General features: G+C 35.0%; 2 long non-coding RNA genes across 4 annotated transcripts in view; one reads left to right on the top strand and one right to left on the bottom strand.

The window, feature by feature from the left end:
* Positions 1 to 1,390: 1,390 nt before the first annotated feature.
* On the bottom strand, positions 1,391 to 18,346 carry LOC118498782. The gene is made up of 3 exons (XR_004901240.1): positions 18,337 to 18,346; positions 16,184 to 16,187; positions 1,391 to 1,481 (listed from the first exon to the last, which is right to left on the bottom strand). It is a non-coding gene; the product is annotated as an uncharacterized LOC118498782 (long non-coding RNA).
* The window catches only part of LOC114491101, a 345,268-nt gene continuing 332,655 nt past the window's right edge, over positions 14,030 to 26,642 (top strand). For all 3 annotated transcript variants that reach the window (XR_004901239.1, XR_004901238.1, XR_004901237.1), the window contains exon 1: positions 14,030 to 14,659. This is a non-coding gene — a long non-coding RNA (uncharacterized LOC114491101). The remainder of the gene's footprint in view (positions 14,660 to 26,642) is intronic.

Here is a 26,642-nt window from a genome sequence, read left to right as displayed (position 1 = left end):
TTACATCACTTTTCTCAAAATCAGCATATCCTGAAACTGGTCTGAGGCCTCTCTTTCCATTATCAATGAGGATTACTTTTAGAGGACTGGGAGACCGGATGGAAACAGAAATCTGTCAGGTCCTCTGTTTTATGTTTCTGATTCACACGCCCACATGGCTACACCTCCAACAGAGGTGACGTGAATTTTTGCTTTTGATGTTGCATACCATGAATTCCCGTAGCAGATCAGGAACAAAGAGGGCATTTTAAAGTTTTTTTTCTAATGTTGCCTTTGCAGATACTGACTGATTGTGTCCCAGGAACCTGTTCCTGATTTTAGAATCATAAACACTACTAGGACCAAGATGCTTGTGGAGCGATACAGTGACTTTGATTTCTTGTGGGTGGTCAAAACACAGCATGTGTGATATTTTTACAAACTACGGTTCACAAAGCACTTAGTTCTAGACCATTTTGTTTTTATTATGTTCATGTCAATGGAAACAGTTGTGCTTCCTGAAGTCTTACTGAGACAGCCTTTTTGGTAATTTTAGGCCACTTTCCCAAGGATACTACATGTTGCCTGACCCTTATTCCTGAGGAAATAAGTAGAATCTGGGCTGACCCGTGGTGGATAATGTAGTTTCTCTAAGAATGGCAGAAGGAAAAACATCAGACTAGGATGCTCTCCAGAAATAATAATGGAGAATCTCATCCTGTTTTGTAAACTCTTTGTACTTTGCTCTCTTCATGTTTTGTGAAAAATATTATTTTTAAGCAGCCATTATACTCTCAAAGATGTTATTTCATTAAATTTATTTTAGAGTTGAGGAAGATGAACAAGATGTGTACAAGTTTATACAATTGGCATTACTATACTTATAGGAAGTTTGTGAATGGGGGCTAATTCTGAATGAACAGGCCAACATTTCTTTCTCCAGCATTTTCAATTAGGCTGCCTACAGTGATATGAAGATTGGAATGAGTAACAACACCCAACCAGGGCTTCACTGGAAGAAAATTGAATAATTGGAAATCAGGTAAAAGTAATAGAGATAATTTTAGGAGAACATATTCCCTTAATTTAAAATAACTATTTTCTTTATAAAATCTGCTCTACAGATTTTTTTAGGAAGCTATATTTACTATCAAATTTATATGTATAACATGGCATTGTATTATATCAATCTAACATTTCATTTCTTTATGAAGATTAGAATATTTTGCTAAAACATATTTATGCATTAATCCATTAATTTAGTATAGTTGTATTCATAACATAATCTAGTTTTGTGGGCATATTTTAAAGAAAAAAGAGGATGCATGTCAATTTGACTTGCCTTGTTATAATTCTAAACAAAGGAAAGAGGATTAAGTTAAATAAGTATAAATGTTTTAACTTGTTGATTTAGAAAGAGAGAGGGAGAAAAAAAAGAAAGAGAAATATTGATTTGTTGTTCCACTTATTTATGCATTCATCGATTGATTCTTATGTGTGCCCTGCCCTGACCAGCGATAGAATCTGCAAACTTGGTCTATGCACATGATGATCTAACCAACCGAGCTACTTGAGCATGCCCTTAAATTAAATAAGTGTAATGTTTACTAAAAATATTTTTTTTATTTTTATCAAATAAGTATATGCACAGATATTTAAAATGCAGATAAGTTTAAAAGTTAAAAACCTAAAGAAATAAACCCTTTGGCACAAGGGCAACCACTTTCAACTCTTTAATTTTTATTTTACTTTTGTATTTTTTTTTAAAGATGGATTACTTATGTCTTTTTTTAAAGTTTTTTTTTATTTATTTATTTTTAGGGAGGGAAGAGAGGGAGAGAGAGAGAGAGAGAGAGAGACATCAATGTGCGGTTGCTGGGGGTTATGGCCTGCAACCCAGGAACGTACCCTGCCTGGGAATCGAACCTGGGACACTTTGGTTCCCAGCCCGTGCTCAATCCACTGAGCTATGCCAGCCAGGGCACTTTTGTATTTTTAAAATGAGCATATGGCTGTCTCAGAATTCCTGAACTTAGATCTTATTTTTATACTTTTTCTTTATTTTATTTATTATTTAATTTTAATTTTACTTTTAGATCTTATTTTATTTCAGGATTCCTGAACATAGATTTTATTGCTACAGATGAAGGTTTAAACTTTGTTAAAATTCCAAATGTATTTACTTTAATTCTTCCACTAAAACTATACTTACATTTTGGGCTAAAACCATATCTGTGTTTTTAATTATTAAGACTATACAAATAGTGTAGCTGAGCTTGGTGATATGATATAACTATAGGATTATGATTAATTATGTAGGACTTTTTTCCCTTTAATTATTAAGGGCTTCATTTATTTTTCTTTTTCGGCCAGGTCTTTTCCCCGACTCCTGCCAGCCCCATCTCCTTTCCTCACTCCCTCACTCCTGTTCCTCCCTCTTGTCTTCCTTTCTGTTTTTACTAAGTCTTCTCCACAGCTCCAAATGTTTATAAAATCCTTCTCTATTCAACTTCCTACATGGACAAGTTGGTCATACCATCTAGCACTTGCTTTTCCATTTTTTTTCCTTGAAGAAATCCCTTCATGGGACTCTCTCTTTTCCTTGTTTATCTTGTTTGGTTATTCTCTACAGATTCCTATAAAAAAATGCAATTCAGGCTTTTTTGCCATTATCCTAGAAATTTTTTCCAATTTATGATGTTTGTAACCTCTTCTTTCCAGAGTTCTGGTAATGTTTTGTAAAACATTTTATAGATGGTAAGTATTTTACAAACTTACATTTGAGAAGTGTTTTTATTCTACTTCCTACTTGATTGAATCTTTGGCATCAGAATTAAAAATTTAAACTAATTTTCACTCAAATTTTTAAAAGCATTGTCCTATTACCTTCGAATTTCCAATGTTCTTATTGAGAAGACCAATGTCATTTTGATCCTGATCTTTTTTCATTACCTACTTTTCTCACTAATAAGCTTTTGAGATCGTCTCTTTATTTATCAGTGACACACACATGTGTGTGTATCTTAACATGGGGTCTTTCTTTATCATGTCTCATTGTGACCTGATAGATCTCTTCAATCTAAAGATTCATTCATATTGTCACTTATGAGAAATTTTCTTGTAGTATATCCTTAACAATTTCTTTACTAACATTGTTTTCCAATCTGCATTTCTTGAAAAATTACCATATGTGGAGTGCTGGATATTTTTTTATCTTTATCAACCACCTGCTTTTAAAAAGTCTTTTCTCTCCTTTATTTATGAGTTTGACTTTTCCAGTTTACCCTTCATTATCTGTTATTACTTTGACTAATTATTAGTTTTGGTGTTCATATGTCAAATTTATAATTTTCTTATTCTCTGCTTGTTTTTGTTTCTCTGTATTATTATTTTTTACTGTATTTTGTTTTGTTTCACACAGGCGATAATTCTTGTCATTTTGGGGGACATTGTCATTACTTATTTGAAATTTTATTCTGTTTACTCATATTCTCTAGTTCTCTTAGTTTTTTTTTAACTCATTTGATTTTTTTATTTTTCCCTGATGGATTTTCAGTGATAGATCCTGACTTTCTAGTCATATCTTTGAAGGAGGGACTAAAAACCTCATTAGGACTTCCGTGTGCAGGAGGAGAGCTTGTCAGCGGTGGGTTTCTTTTCCGATCCATTGGCTTGGAAGTTGGCTTTTTGGTGGACAGATCACATTAGCATCTGCATCTGAGTTATTTTTGTCAGAGGCAGTTATTTATTCAAGAGAAGAAATCTTCACTTTTTTGTTTGGGGATATAAACCTCCTGGAGAGTATCTATGGAAGGTAGGGGTATCATAGTTTTCATTTTACAAAGACTTTCACATAACCTTTAGTTTTTCATACTATTTCCCTTTGCTGCCTTCTGTCTTACAGACTGGGGTCATTCTGGTTCAAAATTTCTAGGTACCACATTTTCTTTACGGGTGAGAAGAGTCAGTCCCCTGGCTTCTTTATACAGGATGTGTGATCATGTGTGTGTCTCTAACTGCTCCTCTTTCAGTCTTTAAGATATTCTTTATTTTCAACTCCTGGCCTCAAACTACCTTTGATGATACATGGATGTTCCAATGTCTGAGCTTTGACTTTGTGGTGTGCTTGTATATGTTTAATCAGTATCTCCTATTTACATTTAGTTTGTCTTTCTTCTACTCTGCTAAGTCAAATGACACTAATATACCAACTTTCTGCCTCTATGTATTATGGTTTAGTCATTAAAGTCTTCTACTTTTAGAAAATATTTGAGTATGGTAAGCATGTTAATTCTTCCCCAAAACATGTTCATGTTCTCATTCCTAGAATCCGTAAACATTACCTTATTTGGAAAAAGGGTCTTTGCAAGTCTAATTAAAGATTTTGAGAAGAGGAGATTTATCCTAGCTCATAGCGGTGGACCCTAAATGCCATCACAAATGTCCTTATTAGAGAGGCAAAGGGAAATCTGACACATGCAGAGGAGACAGGGACGTGAAGATGGAGGCAACAACTGGAGTGATGTGGCTACAAGCCAGAAAATGTCAAGAAATATGGAGACCACTGGAGCTGGAAGAGTCAAGGGACCATTTGTTTTGCAGAGTCTTTATGCAGAGCACAGCCCTGCCAAAAGCTTGATTTCAGCCCAGTGAAGGTATTGTTAAACTTCTGGCTTCCAGAACTGCAAGAAAATAAATTTCTGTTATTTTAAGCTACCAAGTTTGTAGGAATTTTTTATAGCAGCCACAGGAAGTAAGGACAGTATGTATTCGAGTTTCTTTTTCTCATTCATGCTTTAAGTTTTGAAATGAGAAAGAAGTATAAAGATATCTATTTCACATTCTTAAAATTCACATTCACTTTTATATTTACTTTTATTTCTCATAATTTTCTCAGCCGTAAAAATATGCCTACCTTGAAAAGTATTAGAGCTTTCTTAGTTGTGAAATTTTAACAGTGTATTCTTTTATTCCTCTTTTCTCCTTACTTTATAGTGTCTCCTGTCAAATATATTTTAGATCTATTTCTCCCTTTCTATCCCTTCTCTTTTCCTCCTCTTTCTTTTTTTTCTTTTCTTTTCCTTTCCTTTTCCAATAATCTATTAATTATCTACTTAGTGTTAGGCATTGTGGTTAGCTTTGGAAATACAGAAACCAATAAAGCAGTTTTATTTCCCTTCATGACCTCACCAACTATTGATCTAGAAAAGGAGCAAAAATAACATTTGTTTAGAGCAAGACATAAGGCCAAAAAGAGAAATAAAAATCAACCTCTAAAATATGATACTATAAGTATTAAATTATAAGTATGAGCAAAATGCTGTGGTCTCACAAACATATAGTGAATATCTGTGTTTGACAGAGTCTGAGAGGATTTATAAAGTAGTACTTGAGCAGGGTCTTAGGGGATGGATTGCAGTTTTATGATGAATAAATAAATAGGAAATGACCTTTTATGGAAAGGAGGCATGCACATGTTGAGGGGCATGGATTACTTTGGTACTGAAAGATTTTTAATATGCCTGGAGCATAAATTAAGGGGAGGAAAGTATGGAGTCACGATACTATAAAGGTTGAAGTCATATGATGAACATTTTTTTTGCTGCATGAAGGAATTTAGAATTTTATTTGTCTGCAAATGATAGAAGATGGGCTTTAATTAGGAAATGGCGTGGTCCATTAGTAAGGAAACGCTGCAGCATTTTGATTGTTACATTGATGAAGAGAAGCTGAGAAATCAGTCAGGGGTCTCTTGTAAGAGCAGTAGAGGACAATGACCTGAGTCAGAGCAGAGGTGATGGGAAAAACAATAAAGAAATGGGATGAAGAGATCAGCATGAAATGAATATGGCAGAGTGGTGGGATTTTTGCCCTTAAGTAGAAGTGGGAAGTGCAATACAAACAGTCACAGGTTGGATGCTGGGCAGAGGGATCCAATTAGGTCTGGGCAGGCACAGAGGAGATAATACCTAAGCTGGCCTTACAAGAGAGAGAAAACAAGTTATTTAAAAAAAAGGAAGAGCAGGAAAGCAGATCGTGAAAGCAAAGCTCTCCAAATACCAGAGACTCTCTGATAAGAAGCATAGATGTGAGAAATAGAGTGGCTGCTAGATCAATGCTCAGTGGCAGGCAATTGCTGATGCAGAAAGTGTAGTGGGAGGTGAGGTATGAAGGAACTGGTCAATGGGAATCTCTGGTTAACTCCCCTCATCCTTCCTTTCCTTATGTGTTTATTTTTACATTTCTACCAATGCTTATGCCTGCTCAGACTTTTATCCTTTTAAAATATACCCCAGGCTTCTATCTGTCAGGAAAATCATCCCCATTTCATGTTCCTATAGATAAACATTCATTAAAGATTATATCTAGCTGTTTTATCCATTTGTAATATATCATTTATTCAGTCTACACACATTTAGCCAGAACAGCTAAGACACTAGCTATGATTTCCATTATAACTCAAGCACAGTAAGGTTTTCTCTGGTTTGACAAATGTCAAAAAATAAAGACAACACCTCATCACACATCTTCACAGTACTTTGCACATAGAAGTATCCTGTGACATCTGACTATTTCTTCTTGAGCTTCATTTTATGAAAGGAACAGGAGCAAGAAAAGAATAAACTTTGTAATGGGTAATCTGTGTAATACATCCCAAAGTGCTCTAGCTCAGATATTTACATAGCTTTTTGAGCACATGCCATAGTTACCATCAGTTTCCTTTCCTTAAAAAGCTTCAGAGTTCATTAATTTAGCTAAGATTTGGGGTCAAAATGACAAACATGGCAACAATTCCCCAATCTAATTAAATAGTGGTTAGGATCTGAAAAATAGCTCTTTACTAAAAATTTTAGAACTGGAACCACAAAAATTTATCCACCTTTGTGTTTAATAGCCCATCATGCCCTCTTCTAAATGGAGGTTTAGGTCTGGTCATTGGGATATAGACTAAAAGAGGTCAGGAAAGTAGAAGTTTGCCTAAAGAATGCTAATTCTTTTGAATTATCTAATTCAATAGTCTAGATTTTAATGACAGTGCAGGCAACCAGAGTTTTAGGTGATACATAAGAAGGGTCTCAAAGCCAGTGTTTTCAGAGTATTAACTTGATTTTGGTGCTCTTGACCTTGGGAGGCTTGCCTTTCTTGGCAATGCCTTTTGACCTTGAATTTTCCCTAAATGGTTCCAAATATCCTAAACTGAAGCTTGATAATAGTTGCAAGGGTGAACATAATCTTCATGTGTACTACATTTTATTTTTGTAAAAATCTCTAGACATAGTATTTTGCTTTCATTCATATTAGTTTTTGATACTGTAGGATGTTTTAGCACCAAATTCTCCAAGGAGATTTTAGAATCCAATATGGCTTAAGAGAAAAATAACTTTTGGTCGACTGGTCTTTCCACACTCCTCAAGCCATAGAATGTTCTTCAAGACCTACTCTCAAAAGCCCTGATTTATCTCAGGGATATTTCTTTGTAAATGCCAAACATAATTTCAGTTCTTCTTGTCTGGACTCTCTACTCTATTGAAACTTAATATACTAGAGCATACTTACCTAATGTCTGTAATTTATTTTCCTTGATTGAACTTGTTACCACAATATCTTCCTAGTCTGTGTCTGTAACCTAGGCAGAATTAGCTGCCAACAGCCAGAGCAATGCCTTGACTGGAAGGAATCTACTGTACATGAGGGTATGCGGAGACTGACGACTCAGTATCTCATGTCTGATTGAAAGACAGTCCCAGCAGAAGAACTGCAGTTTATCCCAGGCCTGGCAGAAGATTCCCGCCCTGAGAAGCTCAAAACCGGTGCCTATATAGTTTCCTAGAGAATCAGACTTCAGCATTTACCTTGCACTACACAAGACACACTACCCTTTTCTACTTGCCCCGATTTGTGTTTTTGATTCATTCCCCTGTAATTTGTGAGTTTATTATTCTTTGATCTGAATCTAACACATACTTTCTAGGCACTCCAGCTTTCTCAGCCCCATCTGCTATAATTCCATTGTAATGAGGCTAGTTTCTGCATTCTCTTCTAAAGCTTCTACTTAAATCAAATATAGCAACACATGTTGGAACCATTTATTCATATACATTTCATATTACCTCATCAGAAGCCATGCTGTCTACCATTCTAATCATATATTTATTTATTATGCCAGTTCATCTCTCATTCTCTCTCATTCTCTCTGTCTTTCTCTCTCCCTCTCTCTGTCTTTCTCTTTTTTTTTCTATTTCTAATTTCATGTTCCTATATTTCCCTATTTTATTGTTTTTTTTGTTTGTTTTGCTTTAATAGGATCTTTAAATGAGAGCATCCAGACTGTATTCTTTATATATTTAGTGAAATAACAAAAGTTGTCAAACTGAATGCTTTTGGCTAACCCAAACTCTTGCTCCTCAGCATGAGATTTTGTTTTTATATTCCAATACTTTGCTCTGCTTTTACTTTTCATTAGTGTCTCATTTGTGTGGAGTTTTTATATTTTCCTTCCTCCCTTCCTTCCTTCCTTCCTTCCTTCCTTCCTTCCTTCCTTCCTTCTTTCCTTCCTCCTTATTTCCCTCCTTTTCTCTCCCCTTTCTTTTTCTTCTCTCACTTCCTTCCTTCCTCCTTTCCTCCCTCCCTCCCTCCCTCCCTCCCTCCCTCCTTCCCTCCCTCCCTCCCTCCCTCCCTCCCTCCCTTTATTTCTCCCTTCCCTTTCTTTCTTTCTTTCTTTTTTTTTAAACAAACACAGTCAACAACCTACTTCCTCACCATTTTGCTCCACATACTCTACATTACAGTAAGATCATTTTCTTGCTTTTCTGCTGCTGCCCAATCCTCTGGGACCCATCCAGACAGGGAGGGTCTCAGACATGAGTTACTTTTGATGGTCTGGGAAGATCTAATTAAGGGTCAAAGCAGTAGATGCTGTGGGAGGGCACTTGTCACTGAGTGAAAGGGATGACTGTTGCCATATGCTCTCAAAGGAGAAAACAAAGGCTATACATACACAAACATGATTTTATACAGATTTAAAATTTTTCCCCTATAGATATAGTATCAGGGCAGAATCAGTCAAATGGAGGGGAATGGAAACATTTTAAATATAACATAATGTTTCCAAGTACTGACCACCTGGATTTGAGGGAGTAAAAAATCCAAAATAAATTGAAAAATTCAAGATCTGTGATAAAGAGAATGCTGGAATTTATAATACATATAAATTAGTAGTGTTTGCCTCTTCTTTTATTTAATGAGTGTTTTTGTTTTGTGAAAGGAATAGAGTTCAATTGTAAATATTTTACAAAGAAAATTCAAAAGCGGAAGCAATCCATGATTTTACCCCACAGAGATGACAGTTGCCATTTGCATTCAGATACCTGATCCTTTCACTATACTCAGCAACACCAATTTTATAAAACTGGAATTATGTATTAATCACAGTTTGTTTTATTTCTGCATTTACTTACCGAAAGCTCACATCTTATCAGTCGCTAAAATAATGATTTTAAATGGCTATATAATACTATATCATGAGAATTGATATACTTGTATTTTCAGTTTCGAATGACAATTAAAAAAAAACTTTGTACAAACATGTTGCTCTGTCTCACTGATGTCTTTCTTACAAAAAAGTTTTAGAGTTTCTTACAAAAGAATCTTTGATCTAGTCTGTCTCTGATACAATATTCCTGAGAATTATGCTCCATGTCAGAGCCTTTTCTCTGGTAGGTGCCACTCTGAAAGTATTTTCTTACTTATATCATCATGTGGGACTCCTACCTTGCACTAAGACAGTTGCTCAAATGTGATTGCACCAAAGAGACATGTCCCTGATCACCTTTATAAAATGTCATATCCATCACGTCCCAAATCATGCTTTATCCCTTTATCGTGCACTATATTTATTTTTAGTATGCAATAGTACCTAACATGTCTGTTTATTTGTTTATGTGTTTATTGCCTCCCTCCACCTCCTAAAATTTAAGGAAAATAACAGCAGAAATTCTGTCTGTTTTATTAAACAGTTTATCCCCAATATCTCAAACAACACCCAGAACATAATAAGTGATCATTGAATAGATAAAAACAAAGAAAAATGAAATTTGATACAGATAAACTAGTTGCTTATTAGAAACTTCTTCCAGCTTGTATATTAATAAGTCCAAGATAACCCACTTTGAATATTAATTTTCAAATTGTCAAATAATAGGAAGAATTTATACTGTAACCTCAATATTGCTTTAGCTTTCTTTTTTAAGTTTTTCCTTTGAATTATCTGTTCCTCTTTTTTACATTTTTCACTAAGATGTTTATTTCTTTAAAGTAATATAAAAGGGCTTCAATGTATTGTGAGTTGAAATTTTCACATTTGTATAGACACTTTTCTCTTTTTCATAGCATGCTTTCGATTTTTTTAAGGTTTCATGACATATTAGATTTAAAAAAATGTATAGAACAAATATTTAGAGGTTTCTCCCAGAGAGCTCACCTATACTCCCAAGAAGACTTCCAACTTGTCTTCTTTTAAGTTTGTCATTCACCCCCTGGCTGGCGTAGCTCAGTGGATTGAGCTCGGGCTGCGAACCAAAGTGTCACAGGTTCAATTCCCAGTCAGGGTACATTCCTGGGTTGCAGGCCACAGCCCCCAGCAACTGCACATTGATGTTTCTTTCTTTGTCTCTATATCTCCCTCCCTTCCCTCTCTAAAAATAAATAAATAAAATCTTAAAAAATAAACATTAAAAAAAGTTTGTCATTCACATCACTAATATAATTTTTCAGATTGTCATTTCTTATTTTTATTTCACTTTGTTTTTTATATGCTTTTTTTAAGTGCCTATTCCTATTTCTATTTTCTTGGAGCAGCTTTAGGTCATTTTCTCCTTTATGTATTATAAGGGTCATGACTTCATGAATTTTATTTAAAATGCCTGTTTTTCACCTATTTTAAGAGATGATGTACTCAGTTATTGCTCGCCATTTGATAGTGTTTTTTCCCACTTTATCATTTTAATATAGCTCCAATTTTACATTTGTTTTCTATTTGCTTAATGTTGAATTAGCTCAGATTTATCCAATGTCATGTTTACAGCCAGATGACATCTGTTTTGTTTTGTTTTTTCACTATCCACTTGCTGGTTGACGCCCACTTATACTGGTTAAATCTCCTGGCTGTCACTCTAACTATATGACAGTTTGGTGTGTAGACCTTCCAGTTAGAGATCAGTAAGGTGGTCTCCTACATCCAAAAGCATGATGTTTCACAAGCATGAAAGTTGCATTCATAATGAGTCTCTCTCCACCATCCTCATACCTCTGCTCTCACTTACAATGCTTTAAATAAATTTGGGAGGGTGTAATGAGTCACAATTTACTCCCTTCCCTCCCTTCCTACATTCAGGAAGGTCAGTGCTACTAACACCCAAAGAGGAAGAGATGGTGCTTTGAAGACACTACTCTATGTCTTCCAAGTAGCAGCACCTTCTATTGACACCCAGTGAAATCATGGCAATCCAGGCTTTTGTTGGAAAATGTCAATGAACCTGAAGGCAGCCATTCAAGAAATATTGAAATACTTTCTTAACTTTCAAATGGATAAAACTAGTCTATCTACATGCATAGGCCACCTGTTGTTTTTTGCTTAATTCAACATTAGCCTTAGAAGAATGGTACAGAGATTGCTTCTATTAAGGTTAGCTTTTAGGATTATTATTATATTTTTTTCTCTGTAGGTGTTTTAACTCAAAGGTAGCTAAGACCAACTTAGGATGGAAGACTGCTAATCAGATGTCTTATAAAAGTTGAAGTTGGATAGTAATATTTTTAAGCCTGTCATTATAATTTATTTCTTCTTCCATCTAAAAATGACACATAGACAAAGGCAAAGGGGGTAGGATTGAGGGTGGGAGGTGGGGATGGCTGGGGTAGGGGAGAATGGTGAGGAGAAAATGGAGACAACAGTACTTGAACAACAATAAAAATAAATAAATAAATTAATTAATTAATTTAAAAATGACTACCCTAAAGCAATACAGATGAGTAGAGTAGGATGCATGATTGTAAGACAGCATTAGTGTGAGAAATGCCAGCACCACATAGTAAGTGGCCAAGATTTGTTATTATCTAATGCCTAGAAATTATGTCTTTACAACTTCATGTAGACATAATTGTATCCTATAATTTTGAATGGCTTTTTAATTAATCGCAACATAATTTTAAATTATTTGCATATTTGTTATGTATTCTAACTTAAAATTTCGAAATCAACATTATAGGGTTTTGGTAGTAAAATGATCAGAGCTATTGAGATTTTTTTCAAATTATATGAATTTAACAAAAATGACCTACAGCATTTCACTTAACCTCCATTGCAGAAAAGTAGACTTTTCTTTCATACAATGGAGATGGAAACTGAGTAGGGTAAAACTGGCAAACTAATTTCAGTAGTAAAAAGTTGGCGATCTTTCCAATGTGAGATACCAGTCTTTTGCAAAGGGGATTATTTTCATAACCTGTGTGTAATTCAGAAATGTCTGTTGGTTTTAGTCAACAGGCCATAAAAAATACATTATAGACTATGAAATCACCAAAGCTCTTTCAAATCCTGGTGAATGTTTTATGTGGGTTATTAGTGACCTTTCTGCATTTATCAGAATGCCTTTTGTTTTGTGGGTGCAGAAGTGCTGTTGCAGGAGGGACTAGCCCCTCGAGGTGTTTGCGTGTAGACTTCTAATAGAAAGCCGGTGGCCCTGTTGACTCCTAGAAGTTAGTTGTTAGTTTCAAATGAGAAAAAAAAAGAGCTTGGTTTTCATACAAGAATGAAAATAGAGTGTAGAATGACATGCTGGCATCGAATCACAGAATTTCAAAACACTAGGTATCTTTCAAGGAGTAATTAGAATTCTTGGTTTTCTACATATTTATTGACTAGAAAAACCAAAGTGCTTTTGCATAATGTGTGTTTTATGTTCTTGATATATACAATAGGCATGACTGAATCACTAAAAGCTGACAAGTTATTGTTATCAATTGACTCATTTTTTAAACTTATTTGGAGGCTATATCAACCACCTTTTCTAAATATGTCAGTGATTCCTATTGCATTTTGGAAAAAGTGGAAAACCCTAGTTTCTGCCCCATATGAAATACTGCTTGCTGCTCCTGTACAGGGCTGCACCAGATAATGCTGTGGCATCATCAAGTAAATTAGGGTGAGAAAATGTGGGTGTGGCAAATCTATCGCTGAAGAATGCTATTCATGGTGACTAATATCACTATAAAGCACGTGCTCCTGAATTGGGTTGTAGTATTCAAAGGAATAATTTGATTTGATAACAAAATTCCCTGGTAAGTCCGTGTCACTAACTTACTGATAATGATGGTGGCTATTATTTTTTAAAGTGTTTTTGAGAGATATGCAAACTTAATGTATGAAGTTGAAACAAACCTGTAGTTTCAAACAATTGCATTTCTCCTTAGTGTCACATGTATTTTCTATTATTTTGAACTCTTATTTTTTATATATTTTAAGAGAACAAGCATTTACCAAAAGTAAAGAACAAAAAGAAATTCTAGTTAAAGTAGCTATAAGAGAAATCATGACCTTAGTTAGATAGCATTTAATTTTGAAAGAATTTAGAACAACTATTCCTGTACCTTAAAGTGGTATGAGTTTGATTTCCTTAAGCATAGAGAACTTTATTTATAACAGTTTAACTTTACAGTATAAAAAGTCAGTATTTTTTAAACCACTAAAACAAAACCTAAGAACCCAAGTGACTAAAAGACATCTATATCTACACGATATACTAGTTATTCTGTCATTTCATTTTCTCAGCCAAAAATATAATATCAAAGAAATGCTTCACCTCTTCCTTCTAAATCCTGTTTGATCCAACATGGAAAAAAAACATATTGTTTTAGACTTCCTGGTAGAAACAAAAATATCTTTCACTGAATTACAGAGCTGCTCCTGCGAAAAGAAACTTGGAATTTTTGTCTTTGCTCTATTTCACATCTGTGTCATATTTTCTATTAAAAATATTTCTTGATTTTTAGCGCCTGCTTGGTTTTGGTTATCTAAGCTGCAATAAGTAGCCTTGGGACCCCTGAAGGCACACCCCACACACTTACGCTGTGTGACCTCAGGTCACAAGTAATGGCTGCAAGCTAATTGATTGAGAAAGGCTTGTCTGGCGGGGCCTCTCTGCGTCCACCCTTTACATTCCTAACTTCTGTGAAAGAGGCACTGGCTGCTCAGCCTAGCAAGGCAGGAAAAAAGAGAGGAAGTTTCTCGTTCTGATTACACTCCGAATTCCCTTGTAGTGAGCTTTCTTCTCTCCACCCACTTCTCACCAAGAAGTCCTTAACGTGAAGGTGAACAACTTAAAGCCTGATCCCAGAGAGTTAAGCGAAAAATGATTTGAGTATTTATTGAACTGAAAGAACAAATTACCTACTTCAGGCTGTGGGGAGCGTGTGGAAATTATATTAAAACTTCAGCAAAGTGCACAGCCGCATAATACAGAAGCCGGGACTCAGATTGACAGGCAAATAAGCCAGCTCGTGGAAGGGGCCTCTGGGTGGCAGCTCTGGGCTATTGGGTGTTGGACAACTATAGGCAAAACTGAAATGGAACAGGGGCAGAAAATAGCACACTTTTACGCTACGCAACCGTGGCTTTCGCATGGTGAGTGCAGATTTAAGATATTCTTTAAAATATACTCTCTATGTTGTGAAACAAGTAGAGAAATCTCTTGTGCTCTGAAGGAAATTATAGCAAGAGCCTTTCTTGTAAGTTCTAACAAGGCGGTTTGCTTTTGTTTCTGCTTGATTTCACATTAAACTTGGCAATGCTAGCAGAGAAATACAATATTTATTAAAATTGTCCTTTTGCTTAGGCCATGCTTCTCTTTAACCTGAATAAATATTGTTTTAGGCAAATCGTGTGTGGAATAGATAATAAGGGAACAATGAACGGTGTGACAGAATATATGTAAACATTTCATTTAGTCCAACTTTGTGTCACTTCTCACGGCTTCGTGTTTGCTGCCTTATCTCAGGAATATATATATATAGCACAGTCTGTATGAAAAGGGCTTTGTGTGAGAATTCCTGTGAGTTAAAGGGTCAGGGCCTGTGTGTTATCTGACTGCCAGGGAGACTCAGTAGGGTGTCCTCTTATTTTTAACTTAAAATGGAAAAAAAAAGGGCATCTATACCTATTAAAAAGTAAGTATGTTTTGATTTCAACAGTTGCCCTCTTAAAGTCTCTGTGTGTTGTTCCCAGCACAGGATCATTTATGCTTCTTTTGAGAAGGAGCATGCAAACTTCTTTTGTTTCTTTTTGTCCTGTTTGCACACATTTCACTGTTGAAACTTTGCACACAATTTATTTTCTTAATTTTAGTTACCTTGAAAAATGACGGAGTAATTTCAAGGCAGATACTGCAGTGCAAATACCTAGAAGTTAGTAAGATTACTTTCCTGAGAGAAATGCTACCCCAGAGTGTAAATTGTGTTTAATTTCTCATATAACCATAAACGTGCTGTGTGTTAAAAAAAAATCAAAACCTTCAGGAAGTGTTTCTAGAAATGTTGTAGAAGAGATTCTTCGGTGAAACCTGAGAATTTAGTATTACAGTTTCAATAGGTGACAAAATAATACTGTTGTCATTGACTTTATTTAAAAAGCAGTTTTCTTAACAAGGTGACTGCATTAGCTGTTGCCCAATGAATGAGGTGAAAAATGTGTCTTCCACACTGCTGGATTTGCTATAATGCAGAGATCAGCATTATTATGGGGTTTCGCATTTATTTAAACTTTCTAAAGAGCAGCTCTAATATAAATTTTGAATAATCACTTTAAAAAGAAAACTGACAAAAGCGAGCTCCTCATATTTTGAGATTTATAGTTTCTGTTTACTAAAGTAAATTAATAAGTGGAAAAATATGTTGAAGTCATTGTGAAGTTATATAAAACTTCACAATAAAGGAGAAAAGCGTTTAAAGAAAGAATAGATGTGTTTTTGCTTATGAGGTGATTTTGATGCATTACTTAGCTTTTCTTTTTCAAAGATTTATGGAAAACTATCAACTATTGCAAAACTAGGTAACAGTCTTGACTTTAATACAAGAACCCTGTATAAGAAATTTAATTATTTTTGAGCTATTCCTATGATTTGATACAAGCTTCTTTCAGTAATTGCAAAACCTGACTGACAAGTCCTTTTCTGGATGAGTTCATGTTCGTCACCTGTTACGTTCATTCTTTTTGTGCCCACGATCACATTTCCTAGCTGTTTGTCAGTGCTACAGGAAAGTGAAATGTTTTTTTGAGAGAGAAAATGTTAGTTTTCATTTGTATGAACCTTTTGAGGTTTTTGAAATTATGTTCTCATCAAAATCACCAAAGTGATTTTAATAAGGTCTTTGGTACAATCTTAATATGACTAGTGAAGAAAGGAGATGTCACTTGTTTGGGTTTTTCTTTTAATATGTTTCATTAAGTCAAGTTAAGGTGTGGCTGAGGGTTTATGAAAGGCTTTGCCAAGAAATCAGCTTTTGAAAATTTCTCTCTTTGGTATCAAGACTTAAAAAAAAGAAGAAGAAGAAAAGAAACAAACGAAAATGTTTACCCCTTACTGATTCTCTCTAAACCAATCCAAAGACCAGAAATTAAAGGCAATTTCATTATTTCCCTCCGTTATAGCTAACCACAACTCAGGAAGTCACTTTGCTATAGTCAGGGGCTGCAAAAGAAATGGGGTTTGCTGTAATGGAAGCAGATAAACAAAATTAAAAAGATTTACCACTTAGTTTTCCTAACATTTAATCTTAAACTACTGTGTTCAGTCTTTTCTGTTAATATTTACTTATTGATTGGTTGTCGAGGTGAAGGCAGCTTTTGAAAACTTAAATCCACCTTAGCATCATTTTATAGCCATGGGTTTAAGAAGGTATATATGTTATATAAGGCTAGTTTTGCACAGAAGTTTAAATTATTTATTAGATTAATAGGAAACAATGGAAATATGTTCACAAATTAATTCTAGGGTTGTTCCCCAGAGCTATATATAAAACACATTGATGAGTCATTGTCATTTCCATAGGTTGCAATATTAAACCAGTTTAGTGTCTGTGTGAGTGTGTTTGCATTTTTAAGCTCACAAAGAGGGTGACAGAGTGGCCTGGACATGTGCTAGGGTTATGACACTCTTTGACTTCCTTAATTCTCATGGTCACTAAATTTCGGTACTTTTTTGTAACCCTGTAGTAGTAGATATGTGTCGCAGTGAAATTATGCCTTCTTTATTGAGGAAAAATGTCATATTGACTGTATTCTCATTTCAATTCCATTGATCCATTTGTTTTTTAAGATGATATATTTTATTAAAATGTGGGGCTGAATCTATAGCATTAGATTCTATTGTCTCTGACAAATTATGAGTCCTCTAAAGGGTGTCTGGAGAGTGGCAGTATGCTTTTCATTACTCTTCTTACAACGAAAAGGGCATAGTGGTTGCTCATCTTTGTAGGCACTTTAATGTTAAGAATAACGTCTTTCGTAAATTATGAAAAGCTTAAGGATTTTCTTTTTAAAAGTTCTTCCTTTACTATTAGCTCTAAGCTTTTATTTTCTACAACCTTATAAGAAATGCATGTGGATGCTCATAATATATCATACATATTCCTTAAATTCTCTTTCACACAAATTTATACATTTTGCTGTGCTGCATTTTTTGGTGAATCACTCCGAATTATACTCAATTTACTAATTTGTGTTTTGACTATGTCCATTCCAGAATTTTTTTCGACTATATATGTTTTCCTGGGGATTCTAATGGATTCTTTTCTCACAGCCACTTTTATTGCTTCATCTCTACTTATTTTCTTATAAATTATATTAATGTTATTTTTTACTTTGTCTCTTTAGGGAATCTAACATGCTTACTTTTGAAATTCTGAAATTGATGTATTATTTTTATGTCATCTTGAATGATGTCATTGTTTTTTAAAAATTTGTGGTGATTTTTTTTTTGTATGACTTTACATGTCCTGGACTTTTGGTTTTCAGGCCCAACTTGAGTAAGAAGGATTTTCTAAAAATCTCTCTCTCTTTGCTAACCTAAACCCAGTGCAAGGGCCACAGAGCTGGCCCTTTATGCTCTCTGCCCCAAGCTCGAAATCTCTGATCATGGAGACAAACACAGACACCAAGTCAAAAGCAGTTTGTCCCACCTTCTGGCTGCCAGATTATGGCTGATGTTTCCGGCCTCTCTACATAAACAGCTCTATGTAAGCCGTGCCGCCAGGGGAATAGTCAGTTATTCAACTTTCTGTTATCTCAGATTTCAGTCAGTAAACCTGGCACTGATTTGCGCTCCCTGTGGGCAAGTGTGGCACCCCAGTTATCTCACGGATTTAGGAAATCATTTGAAACCAGCAGCATACTGCAGCTCAATTTCTGTTTCTATTCTATCAGTGGTCCTCAGAAGCATTTACTTTGTTGTTGATATCACTGTTACATTATCTTATTTAATATTCTATCAATTATTGTTGTATGTTGAAAGCGAAGGCCAGAGGCTCAAACCATACTTACTGCAAGTCCGTCTTGGCAAAAGATTTCCACACCGTGGATTTGAGGTCAGAAAACATGGGTTCACATTCCGATTCCCTTATTTATTGTGTTAGGCAATGTCTTTAATTACTTAAACGTCTCCTTTCCTTCCCATCAAAAATATTGATAACAATGTTTATCTCATAAGGCTGTTCTAAGCATTAAATGAGATGGTGTATGGAAAGTAGTTAGCCTGTACTTTGTAAAAGTGTACAAATTTTATGGGAATACGAGCAACCAAAACCATACAATACAACCAAATTTTTATGTAATGAATAAATGGTAATATAAGTATAAACTACACTTTGTGTCTCTTGTATTCTGAATGGCTGCAACATTATAGTTTTTATTATCTGAAGCCAGTTCCTAAAGATGAATGTCAAGTGCACTCGATTTCATGTCGAACAGGTAGGTAGGTGATCTGTTATGTGATCCACATACCTTAGATGGTATAAATGAATAATTCAGAGACCTCAGCATAAAAAGAAAATCATTCTTCCAGTGACCTTTTTGATACAGTTACTTGAAATCCATGTGGCTTTAGCAGAATAGAAGAATGGAAGAGATAAGTGACATGGGAACAGGTTGTTCTTTCTGCCTTGGCTTTTGTGACTTGCTCTTTTGGCTTGATTACATACATAACAGTTTCACCCTGGCGTGGATTTCTGTGATAGTGAAAAAAAGGGAGGACAGGGTCTTTCGTGAGGGTTTTGGATGTTCTTGTTCTGTAGCTAATTTGTAATATAAGTATCTATTCAATATTCGTATCTTTTTAAAACATCCATTTAAACTAGTATTTACATTTAGAGTGTTGACATAGAGCACATTTGACTGGGTAGGAAATTAGAGACTTGTGAAATAAAAAATTTCTGAAAGTCAAAGGTAGTAAAAGATGGTGAAGAAAGATGGGGATGGAGCTGAAGCAACAACAAAAACTTGGAAATATTGTTCCAGTTTGAAAACAGAGAAAATAGGTCTCTAAGAAACCATGTTGCTGTGTATAATGCACATGTTTTTGCCCAAATTCTTGAGGGAAAAATAAGGGTGCACATTATACATGGGTAGTACCTGAAATACCTTGTATCTGTTCTTATGTTTTGTAATTATCTGTTACATAAAATTTCTTGTACCATAATATGTTCAAAATAAATGCTAAAATCCCTTTGTAATATAAAAACCAAGTATCTACATATAACTAAATAAATAATTGAATTAAAACAAAAATTTTTTTCCTGAAAGTTTGGGTCAAAAATGTGGGTGCACATTATACATGACAAAAAATATGGTACTACCAACACATCCTCAAGTAGAGCATTTATAAAATAGTCATTTTATTTCTTTTCTTAACACTGGTTTCCCTCTACCACATGAGCTCCCACTTTCATTTTCATTTGTAGGAATATCTTTTGCTCATTTCTTAAGTAATCATGAACTTCAGTGCTTCTACTTGACTTCCTTTTCTTCTCCCTACTATCCTATCTCTGGGGTCATCTCACATTTCACCATGACCCCAGATACCATTATTAGCCAATTTCTAACTTATTTCTCATCCCCCAAATTTCAGCTGGTATACCCACTTAGCCACAGGCACTCTGTATTTAACATGTCCATATCTGAACCATCTCCCCATCAGAAACCTTTCTGAATTCTGTCATGTACCTGTTGCCCAAAATCAAAACAGAATAAGAAACTCTGCCTTCTTTATATTTCTACCTACACATTTGAGATTTATGGAACAGATTTTCTATTTCTGTATTTAGAAATAGTTGACCAGTGAACAACATAGGTTTGAACTGTGCAGGTCCCCTTATAAACAGAAATATTTCAATAAATACCTGCACTGTTTCGATCCATGGTTGGAAGTCCATTGATCTACATATGTTTACATAGGAAACTTGAGTATACCTGGATTTGGGTATCTGCAGAGGTCCTGAAACCAGTACCCCACAGATACAGAGGACCACTGTCATACTTAAGTTTGAGGGGGTCAAAAGTTACATGTGGATTTTCAACTGTGCAAGACTGTATTTCTATTTCTAACAACTTCTCTGATCATATCTACATATTTCTTACTATCTGACTGATATTGAAAGCCATTTAGGAGTTCTATCACTCAGTAAAAAAGAATCTGGGATATATATTCAAAGTTCCTATCTGGCTCTGGTTGAGTATTACTACCATGACCATAACTCTAGAATCCTAGCCCACATCATGGCAGCCCAAGCATGTTCTTGGCTAGAAAATACCTTCAGGCAGAAAGTAGTAGGTGCTTATGGTAAGACACCTTCAATGTATAAGGGCAGTAGGAGTGCCATAAGGATATGCACAGAACAACAAGAGCATCTTCACTGTATGTTTAAGAAGGATTTAAGTGTTTGTTATTTCAAAAAGAACATTATTGTATATGTCCCCTTGTGGACTTGTGTTGAATTTTTCTTAGGGTATTTATACAAAGGTAAAATTTCTGTGTTGTGAAATAAGCATGGTCTAAATTTTACAACTCTCTGAATTACTCTTCTAAGGAGTGGAATTCATCTTTAAGGGTACAGCACAAATTTTTGCTTCCATCAGTTTTTATTAGAGGACCCTTTTGCCCACATTCTTTCCAACTTTTAATATTACCAAATGTTTTAAATTTTGGATATCTATTGAGTAAATTAGTATGTTAAAGTTTTTAATTTGCATTTTTTATTTTTAATGAACCCATTGGAGACCTTAGCTATATAGAGAGAAAGATTATAGTATACCACTCATTTTTAATGTGAATATATTTTTATTTATTAGTGATGCAAATGTCTTCTTCAGTTAATTGCATCATTATACCTCTGCCAAGTACTTATTAGGTTGTTTATCTTCTTTTATTAACTTTTTGGTTTTCTTTATTTTTTCCCTTCTCCGCCTCTACTTGCCATCATAGGTACCTTCACAGGGTTCCTTTTTGAACATAAAAATGTAGAATTTTTTTACCCCCACCCCATTATATATAATATTTCACATCATGTTTTTGTCATGTAATATACTGTGGAGTTATTTTAAGACCTGCAAGTAACTGTGTTGCATACTACAAGGAATGAAACTATGAACACGACATACTTCCTGAAAGCTTAGTCTCACATGCAATGTTGAGAAAGTTATCAAAAACTATGGGAATTGAAAAGGGTGATACTACTTTTTGAACTGAAAAATTCATATTCTTTAAAGCAGTCAGTAATCATGCATCAGAAGATAATTCCTATACCACATTTTTTAACCCAACATCTTAAATATCCAGGTTTCTATAGTTGAGGAAAGTTTAGCAAATTTGTATTTTTAAAAATGTACATTAAGAGCCTACTATATATCAGGCATTATGATGGGTATTGATGTGGATGTAAAAGTGAAAAAGGAAGATAATCCCTGATTTCACGGAAGGTAGAGGCTGTGAGTTAAATAGCAATGAGAAAAAAGTGAATTCAGTGTGACAAGAGCATCCTGGGAGCTGTAGCATGTTTACTGACAGAGTGCCTGGGTTTCAGGCTGAAGCATGTTCCTGGAGTGCAGCTAGCCAAGAAGGCTTGGGGAATGTTCCAGGCAGAGGAAGAGTATATACAATACTGGGAAATGGAGGGTATGGTGAGTCTGAGGACCTGCAGAAAGATCAAACTGGATGGAGTAAAACATGCTTGCAGTGGTAAATGGCTGAGAAGTTGTAGAGATTAGTACCGGCTCACCCCTGAAAGACTTAGTTTAGACATTATCCTAAGCACACTAGGGCATCATTTAAAGGCTTAGTGAGACTGAAAAATGGTCAGATGTATGTTTACCTAGACAGAACAACATTCTGTGGCATGAGTTGTAGTTAAGATCATTACAATAGGTCCTGTTTCTTTCCTTGTCCTATTAAACCATTTAAAAATGTTTTGCTATTAGAGTTGTCCCTATTTTTCCCCCATTTGCCCTTCTCCACCCATCCCACTCCCGTGCCCACAGTCAATTCCCACACTGTTGTCCATGTCTGTGGTTAATTCACACATGTTCTAGCAAATTTTAAATCTGGAAACCATAGTTACTTAGAAGTTTCAAAAGTAGGTTTTAGGTTGTCTATAAGTTGCAGTACACATAAATTCCTCCTACATAACTTGTCCTTGATTAAAACTTCAAGAACCACTAGATTACATTAAGAACAGTGGTTGATTATTCAGCTATAGAGAGAAAGAATCCTGCCAAGTGAGACAACATGGACAAAAGTTGAGGGCTTTATACTAAGTGAAATAAGTCAGATGGAAATAGACAAATGCTGTGTAATCTAACTTATATGTGGAATCTGAAACAACCAAAGTGATAGAAACAGAAAACAGATAGTTTTTGTGGTCAGGGGTTGAGACTGGGGAAATGGGTGAAAGCAGTCAAAAGGTACAAACTTTCGATTATAAGATAAAAAGTTCTAGGGGTATAATGTAGTTAATGATACAATAATAAACTAATGTATGCTTGAAAGTTGTTTAGAGGGAAGATCTTAAAAGTTCTTATTATAAGAAAAAAGTTCTGTGTGAGTTGATTAATATTGTGATTGAAATCACTTCACAATATGTACATATATCAACTAAGTATGTTGCACATCTTATACAGTGTTGTATGTCAAGTATATCTCAGTAAAACTGGGGTGAAAAGAGCAGCATTTAGCTAGAAAAAGAACCTTTGATAAAAGCAGCATTTAAGGAGCAGGTAAGAGAAGAGAATGAGTTCAAAAGAAGAGAGAGAAAGAATGGTCAGAGATATTGCAGAGAGAATCATGGCAGTTAAGTTTATTAAAGGCTTTGCAGCTACAAGTAATATATTCCAAAATGAAGTTCTTTGAATAATAGTAAACATTCTTGTTTTTATTGTATGGGGTTTTGTGCAAGGTTGTAAATTCACTGTCACAATTATGAAATCAGGAAGACAGGCCATAAAAATATTAAGAAGTGAAAACCTTAAGTAAATCTCTATTGCATTCTGTCACTTGGTTTTTCTTGAACATCTACCAGTCACTAGTGGAATGGCAATTTTTACTTTGTGTAATAATGAGGAGAATGATAACTTCTGGGGAAAAACATATAAGTTATGAGCTATTTATTTATTGAATACTAAATGTTTAGCATTATGTATGCCATATTTATATAGGGTGGGGCAAAGGTACATCTACCTTTCATATGGAATGTTGCTCATATGGAAAATAATACACTAGTCAATGAGTAACAATAAATTATCTATTTCACATGTTCATGACTGTAAACCTACTTTTGCACCACCCTGTATTCCTTTCATCCATGTGTTACATCATAGATAAGTCCATTCTTTTTGTCATAGTGTATTTTTTCTTGACAACTTGATCTTAACATTTTTTATTTTTGCCTTTATTTGTATATTCTCATCTTTACGTCTGTCTTTTTATCAAGAAGGACATCAGATACAGGGAAACCATGGGTAGAGCTACCAAGATTTTTTACCTTTTGAAAGTAATACCTTGGCACCATGACATTTTCTGTTCATTCTGTTCTGTTTCAGGACTTTTATTATTTTTTTAAATAAAACTGTTCATAGTTTCTGGTTCTCAGATTACTCCAAGGTATATCTATCTTAGACTTTGTGAGGTGTTTTTTTTTACTTGTTTTCAAACAAGTCCATTTTTTCTCATATTTATTTTTCTGTGGAATAGTTTTTTCCTTCCTCCTCCTTTTCCTTTTTTTTTTAATCTTCTATTTAATTGTTCATACAGTTGTTTTTCCTCTAAGAACACAAAAGCATCTTTATGGTGTTCTTCTGGCCCTTCAGTTGCATTAGTTTTGCTTTGTCCGGCTTTTCTTACCATTATTTCTGGAAGGTATAGTCTATTTCTTCATTCACATCCCATAATTTGTCATTTTGTAGTAAAATTTCTGCACAGTCTTTCTTTCATTTCTCTACTTGCACAGCCATTTCCAGTTGCTTTAAGTTTCTCCTACACTGTTCATTGCTGGCACATCTTTCCCTCAGCAGGAAGTTTACTTCATTTCTATAAAACCTGCCTCAACAAAGAAGTAAACATTTAAATCCCAGAACAAAATATGATATTCTTTAATATCAGTCTTTTCTGTGTTGGTTTGACATCTTTTATCCAGTTATAATTGGTTTTCTTATTGTTCTCGTGTTCTCAATCAGTATTTTCTTGTGAGTCGGATATAAATTAGTAAGATTAATTTCATATGTTCTTAAAGGCAGTGGTTCTTATAACCAACCGCTCAAGGTAGCAAGATTTCTACAGTTCTCATTTGTACTATTTATGCACTGAAATTACATAGGGGAAAATGGTCACAAGGATGTGGCCCAAATCACCTAAGTTGAGAAGACTTGAATCAATATTAGAATTCTTTTCTCTTCTGGATAGAAAAAAGGTGATCAATGCTTACTAAATGTCATTAACCTTTTAATCACTGTTATGGATTTACCAAATCGATTTAAATTATTTATTGGTTGATTAAAATGGAATAATTATAAATAAAAACTTAGAAAAGCAACACTGATGTTTGATGTTCACACACAACTCAATTCATATATATCCCGAATCTCTTTCCAGCTAATCTGGCAGGTGCTTTGGAAGCCTACAGAGGAACATCTGACATAATTCCCCTCACCAGTAACAGAGTAGCATTAAGAGAGGGTTAACTAACTCTTTAAAAAAAAACTTTTTAGAAAAGAGATAGCATATTAAGACTTTTTCAGAGTATAATGCATTACCAAATGAATATTACAAGGAGTCTGAAGCCAGGTGAAAATATTCAGAATGGATTGATACTAAATTTTATTTAAGACCAAAACATCTGCTCGGCTTTGAGTGATAAGAATGATTGGGACATATGGCTGGGAATTTAAATGTCCAGCCAAATGGATTCAGTGCTAGCCAGAAGGTCTGGAGACTGATTCCATACAGCTGTAACAAATCCCAGGAGAGAAACAATGTCCAACTGGAGGAACTGTTATTTAGATCCAAGCAGCATGGATCCAAGGATGGATTCAGCACTAGACAAAAGAGATGGCCATTTGAGTCAAGGTAGGTTGGTTCTCGCAAATCTATCCAAAATAAGACCATTAGGGCGTTATTTATTATTCTCCACTGTAATAATTGGCTGACCAGTCAGCAGACCTATGTTAGTAAGGGTACCTTCAATGATGTAACAGATAAAATCCAGCAGCTTAGAAGTTTAGAACTTAGAGCAGTGTGCCTCAGGCAGTTTTCTGCTCATTGATTCAAGGACTCAGGTTCTTTCCAACTTGCAAGTTCACTAACATCAACTTCCACAGCCTCAGGCTATAAGTTTTACATGTGGAAGGATTTGATGGTCCTTGACCCGGAAATGGAATAATCCATCCCACCCACATTTCTGCTTTTGTAACACAGCCATAGGAACATAACTTGCCCAAATAACCCTGGTAAAAGTAACCTATCTGTGTCCCCAAGAAAAAGAGTCCCAGACACTAAATCAGATAGCAACTTCTGTTGTAAGTACAAAACTCTGAGTCATACACTGTGGTGGGCATATCTATAGCCAAGACATACTTCTTTCCTTCAAAAGACTTAGATAAAACTATATATAAGTAAATGTTAATGTAATACCAGATGTATTTGGTTCTATAACAGAGGCATTAAAAACTTTCTTCCAAAGGAGGAGCTTCCTGGAAGAGGCAATATTTGAACAGAGCTTGAAGCTCCCAGGGGCTCACCATCAGGGGGAGATGGAAAGACTGCATGAAAAGTGACATGACAACAAGTAGCTACCAACTGGCTAGAGATGAGAGTCTATGAAAGTTGCAGAGGTAAAGATGTCAGAGAGATGCTTTGAGACCACTACATGACAGGCCTTTACCACCCTGCTTACAGTTGGAAGCCGTTGGAAAATATGTAGCATATGCTTAACGAAGAAGCTAGTGTTCAGAACGTATTAGAATGAAAGAACTAAAGATAAAAGCCTTTGGGAGCTATTCGAACTAAGGCAGTGGGGTTAGAATGGAGAAAACAATTAGGCAAAACATTGGAAAAAATAGATTTGAAAAGGCT

The sequence above is a fragment of the Phyllostomus discolor genome, chromosome 2, assembly GCF_004126475.2.
Source record: "Phyllostomus discolor isolate MPI-MPIP mPhyDis1 chromosome 2, mPhyDis1.pri.v3, whole genome shotgun sequence".
In the NCBI taxonomy this organism is placed as follows: domain Eukaryota; kingdom Metazoa; phylum Chordata; class Mammalia; order Chiroptera; family Phyllostomidae; genus Phyllostomus; species Phyllostomus discolor.
The sequence above is the reverse complement of the archived record's forward strand: the minus strand, read 5'-3'. Positions and strand labels throughout refer to the sequence as shown.